Source organism: Tenrec ecaudatus, chromosome X (genome assembly GCF_050624435.1).
Source record: "Tenrec ecaudatus isolate mTenEca1 chromosome X, mTenEca1.hap1, whole genome shotgun sequence".
Lineage (NCBI taxonomy): Eukaryota > Metazoa > Chordata > Mammalia > Afrosoricida > Tenrecidae > Tenrec > Tenrec ecaudatus.
In genome coordinates this window covers 151046420-151052741 of record NC_134548.1, presented here as the reverse complement: position 1 = coordinate 151052741, position 6322 = coordinate 151046420, and positions in this window count along the sequence as shown.

The window sequence follows — 6322 nt, the reverse complement described above, 5'->3', positions numbered from 1 at the left end:
TAGTCTCACATGGCAGTGCCCAGAAGCGATTGCCTGTCATTTCCCTCGATTAGAAGAACCAGGGCCCACTCTGTACAAAGGACATTTCAATTAGGCCAGCCCTAAGCAGGTCTGGGTTGTTCCTGGGCCAGTTGGAGAAAAGAAACCGTTTTGGAACAAAGAGAATGGGAGGGAGGGAGTTAGTCCTTGACTCAAAAGAGGCCTTCTCCCTCCCACATTGAAATAAAATGCCACCTCTAGGGGAAATTTTCGCTCACACTCACTGCCTTAGAGTTGATGTGGACTCACAAGGCCCTACAGGAGAGGGAAGAAACATCCCTCAGTTTCTGAGACTGTGACTGTGTCCCAGATTAGAAATCCGCGTCTTTCTACCTAGGAGCAGCTGTCAGTTGTAAACTTGGGACCTTGCAGACTACAGTCTAGCTTGCAAACAGTATTCCACCAGGCTTCTTGGGGGAACTTTACACAGTTTATTTTATAGTAGAATTATAATTGGCTTTATGTTCTATGTCCTACCAAACAGCATGCTCTCTCACCAACTCTCATCATTTGTGTGAACAATGCTCAGATGCTTAAACTTTTATTCTGTAAGGCAACCAAACTTTCACTGTCATTGTGTCGATACCCACTGCTAGTGAACCTATAGGACAGGGTAGAACTGCCCCTGTGAGTGTGGAAGTCAGTTACCTCTTAATGAGAGTAGAAAGTCGTGTCTTTTGCGAAGTGGCTGGTGTTTTTAAACTGCCAACTTTGCAATTAGTAGTCCAATGTGTAACCACTAAATCACCAGGACTCCTTTGATATGTGCAAGTCAATTCATGCATTGCAGTCTAAAACTATGGCCTGTGCAGGTATCATTTCCTTTCTTCACCGGTATTTTCCCTTCGATAACCTTGACTAAGTTAAAGATATTATTGGTAGCATTACCTTATGCCCCATGTGGATGATTTATACATTCTTCCAATAAAATCATACTGATCACTCCTAAAAGAAATTCTGAGCTATCTTGAATTAAAAATAATGGGTCCAAGATCAAAATCCTACTATTAATAGACCCCACAGAATATGTAACGTAAGAGAGTTCAAAAAGGCTGTGGATAAAAGGAATTTTAAAAATCCTAGAATTTCCCGTTGAACCGTCTTTTGAATGTCCCTTCTATAAGCCAGGCATTGTACCAGGTACTTTACATATATAACATGCATCCCAAAAGTTTAACAAAAACCTTATCAAGCCTCCTTTACAGAGCAAGGACTCATTTCCCTAGTCTGTCACTATATGTCCAAGACTAGTCAGGACTATTAAGTAACGGACAGGGACTAGCACTCTGGTTAGAATTCATCTAGAGCTCATGCTGTTCTCAGGCCTCACCCAAGGCTAACCTTGAGCCCCTTAAAGGCACTTCTCTGGACTGTTCCGTGTCTGTGTTGGTTTTGCTCTGCGCCATGGAGGGGGTTCTGACTGACTCACAGCTCCCCTCTATGTACAACAGAGCACCCTGTCCTGCGCCGTCTTCACACTTGCTCTTAGGGTTGAGCCCCTTGTTACAGCCCCCATGTCAATCCATCTCATTGAGGGCATTCCTTCTTCCCTCTGTCCTTATGTTCTATCAGGCATGATGTCCTTCCCCAGTGACTGCTCTCTCCTGTCATCAAGTCCAAAGTACAAGCAGCAGAGTCTCGCCATCCTTGCTTCGAAGGGGCATTCTGGCTGAAGTTCTTCCAAAAGACACTTGTTGGTTCTTTGGGAAGTCTATGGTACTGTCAGTATTATACTCCAACACTATCATTCAAATGCATCAATTCTTCATTGGTCTTTCATGAGGAATATCCAATTTCACATGTGAGTGAATACCATGGCTTGGGTCAGGCTCACCTGAGTACTCACAATAACATTATTCACTGGCTTCTCTCAGATGGCAAGAACTAACGCTATGGCTGAGGTAGTGAAAGCCTAAAGGAAGGTGACAATAAGAAGGAATACCGTGGGGATTGCTGTTGGGCTTTCTGCATCTGTGCTCTGCCTGCTGGAGACCCAGGAATCTGAGGACTGAACCTTCCCAGGAGCCAGCTTCTTTGCCCACATGGGGCTCATTGTGGATTCCGGTAACCCCACACCCGTGCTTCTGAGGAGCACAGCCTGACAGTTCTTGAAACCCTATGTCAGGTCTACAGCACATGATCACAGTGTCCTTGACGAGGGCACCACTGAGCAGTGTCTCCTAACCAGGAATGACCTGGCCCAAGGGCCTTCCTCAAGCAGGTGGACAGCCAGAGACATGGTGAGCTGAGGGACACTTGTCCCCAGTGGACAACAGAGGAACCACAGAAAGACTTTTTCAGGTACTACAAATATGAAAGGTGCCTGCCTGGGGCCGCTAGCTCAAAGTGGGGAGGCGTTACAGCTAATGTGTCCTGCTCTCCGCATGCACTCTTCTTTAAATCGGGAGATTGGTACAATGTAGAGATTGCCCCTGGGCACTCATTACACTCCCCACACCTCTGGCAAAGACTGTGAGCTTCACGGTGCAGCTTCCTAACTTCTAATATTTGCTCAATCAGTCAATTTGCCAATTGCATAACCTTAAACTAGTCTCCATTATGTCAACTCCTAACTATGGTGACTCCACCCGAGTCAGTACAACTGCTCTCCACAGGTCATTCAATGGCTGATTCTTCAGAAGTAGAACGTGACACCTTCATCTGCAGCCCCTCTGGGTGGACTCCAACTTCCTGTCTTTGCATTACCTGCTTAGCACATGACCTGTTTACACGAGGGACACAGCATTACCTCTACCCCCCCTCCCCCCATACCAACCAGAACAAAACCCTGCTTGACCCTGTGTAAGGTTTCGGAGGATGTAAATCTTTACGGGAGCAGCAGAATCTGCCATTTTTAGCCCAACCTGAAGGAGACTCCTGGGCTTCTTTTTGGAGAATTATCCTTATCTTTGCTCCTTATAAGGGTAGAAAAAAATAACAAAATGGATTATTTTAACCAACATCCTTTTATTCTGAGCAAGGCTTCTCCTGCCTCAGGAATTTTGGTGTCTTTCAGCTATTTCTGCGGATTCCTTCTCAGCATAAAGAAAACAAAAATCACCACACCTGGACCAATGGACAACATCATGCTCAATGGAGAAAAGATTGAAGTTGTCACTTTACAATCAACATTCAAATCATTGGGCAAATCTGCTACAGAGAATTTTCAAAATTACTGAGTGGATTCTGGTGCACATTGACCCTATAGGACAGAGTAGAACTTCCCCTGTGGGTTTCCTAGGCCTTAAATCCTCATAGGAGCATAAAGCCTCCTCTTTCTTCCTCAGACAGGCTGGAGGATTCAAACCACCAATCCTACAGTTGGCAGCCCACCACAATGCCTCCAGAGCTCCTTATTTTTAAGATATGCTAGTTCTAGTGTCCAATAGTAAGACTGTTTGCAGTTTAAATCCAGTTTTAATCCTCTGCTATTTGTTTACAAACAAACCTATGCTCCTGTGTCACCCAGGCAGCCGAGAGGCAAAATGATGTCATAATTGTCAGCAGATGTGAGCTTCCACCACGTGGTGAAGAAGGATCCAACCCGAAAAATGGGGTACCCTCCAGTCTAAAAGATTTATAAAATTGACTCAAACTTAAATACAACATCTCCATCTGGAAGCAGATTAGAGACAGACCATTAATTTGATGGGAAATGAGACTGCGCAGCAAGGGGATCATCATGAGAAGGGTCATAGGTTGGTGACAGGGTGTGTGGCTGGCAAAGAGAGGGTCAGAATGTTGGGGGTGGGAGAATAAATTTATATTTTTTGAAACCACACAGTTTGTGGTCATTAGCTAATGCATCCCTAGGAAGGAAAGAATATCAACTATAGTCAAGGGATAACATCCCATCCTTTCAGTAGGAAATGCTACCAAAATAAAGCAAAAAAAAAACAAAAACAAAAAACCAACCTTGGATAAATGGGTTGATTATAAGGCAATTCAGATGAAGGAAAACATGGAAAGGATATTGAATACTCATAACATAAACCAAAGTTAAAAAGAAAATTAAAAAAAACCAAATGGAACTGTTAGCTGAAGAACAGACTGCCTAACATGATAATGAAAATATAGTTGAGTCTAGATTTGTTTAAAGTCTATGCAGCCATGTATTATAGAATAAAGTTTATTTTTAAATTGATAGAAGGAATTGAATTATTTAGCCACAAAACTGGACAAATAGGGTATTGCTATCTCATTGCTTGTGGCTTCGTGAGTCTGCAGAGGTATTCACAGACAAAAATTGGACTTATGGACATGATCTGGACTGGGCTGGGATGTTTTCCTGACCTGTAACTGCTTCTTGATCTAAAGCCCTCTCTTACACATACTCACATTTGAGTGTCACTGGATTTATTTCTTTAGTTAACCCAGCCTAACGCAGGCACGGAAGTTTCTTTTAAATAAATAATGCTGGAAATATTTAATATCTACATGCAGAAGAATGAATGAAGATTCATGTCCCACACCATAAACACAATTCAATTAAAAATAAATCAAAGACCCAAATGTGAAAACTAAAACCATAAAGCTCTTAGGAAGAATATTTGGAGATCTGTCTTCCATGTCTAATTTTATACGACGGATTATTATACTGACAGCAAAAGCACAAGAAACACAGGTCAAAATAGTTTTAGAAGATTCCATAAAATATTTTGCTCATCCAAAACCTTAATCTAAAAAACCGAACAGGCAACTTTCAGATGGGAAGAAAAAAAATAGTATATATGATAAACATATTAAACACTCCTATAACTTAAAAACTAAAAGATAACTCAATAAAAATGAGCAAATATCTTGAATCCACTATTTCATCAAAGAAGACATTCAAATAATCATCAAGCACATTCAAAAATGTTTAACATCCTTAGTTATTGTTGTTGTTAAGTACCAATGAATTGGCTCAAATTCATGGAGACTCTGTGTATCATAGAACCAAGCATATTTTCATGACAGTGAATAGACCTGCCTGAGACCATTGTTGTGGCCACTAGTTCAATTCATTTTATTGTAGGTTTTCTACTTTTTCACTGACATTATACTTTATGAATGTGATGGTGAAAGTTATGTATCTAATTGGTTGGGCCATGATTCTCGATGGGCTTGGCAATTATGTAATTTGGCAATGATGAAATAGTGTTGTTATCTTCCATTTTGTCATATGAAGTAATCAACTCCATGATGTGCTCTGGTGTGATCTGCTAGTTGGGTTGAAGGGAAGCTTCCTCAGGGATGTGTCCTGCACGCCATATATATGGAGTTTCCTGAGAAGTTCACTGGCGTGCTCTGGATCGGGCATCTGGCTTGTCATCATCTCACCTTTGGTCCTTGAGAATTGAACAACTGGCCTGTTGTATTGCCAGCAGATCTTGAGATTTGTCAACCTCTTCAGCTATGCCTATCAGGCAAAACCTCAAGCCTGATAGCTAACCCATGGATTTGGGACTAACTAGCCTCTACCACCCCACGAGCCATTTTCTTGAAATAATTATCTCTATATACATTCAAATATGTATATACTCACCAGATTCACTGGTTTGGCTTCTCAAGAGAATTCACTTTTATACAATGAGCACCATGTGACTTTCCAGAGATTCGTCCCTTCCTGAAAATGTGTCTTGAGGAAGACAAAGTTTCGACAAACTCATTTAATTGAAGCATTCTGTCTTCTTCCAAGACATATTTGTTTGTCCTTTTGAACAAATTCTCCTAACTTACTGCTATTGAGTTGATTCCAAATTATAGAGACCAGGTAGAGCAGAGTGTAAGTGTGACTGTAGGTTTGCAAGACTAATTAATACAGGAGTAGAAAGCCTCATCTTTCTTCTTGAGAGCAGCTTGTGGTTTTAAAGTACATCTCATGGTATTTTCAATATTCTTTCCAACACCGTATCTCACATCTGTCACTTTTTTAATCTTCTTTTTCTTTGTCCAGTTTTAGTACCCACCACTTATTCTGTCAGTCTGTTGTTCTCTGGTGGCTTATTAGTTGCAGTGATACTGGAATCTATGTCACTGGTGTTTCAAATGGCTGTAGGGTCACCCAAAATGAACAGATTGCACCTGAGTTTCTAGACTAAACACAGATGGGGAAAAATGCTAGGGCCCCCACTTCAGAGAAAGGAGCCACTGAAAATCTTATATATAGATTAAAAACATTGTCAGATACTGAGGAGATGATTTCTATGAGTGGAGTCAACTATGGTGACTGGAGTCAGGTAAAACCTGTTGGAGTGGAGCCTTCCAGATTTTCATTTGCTGACGGGGTGTGGCTCAAGGT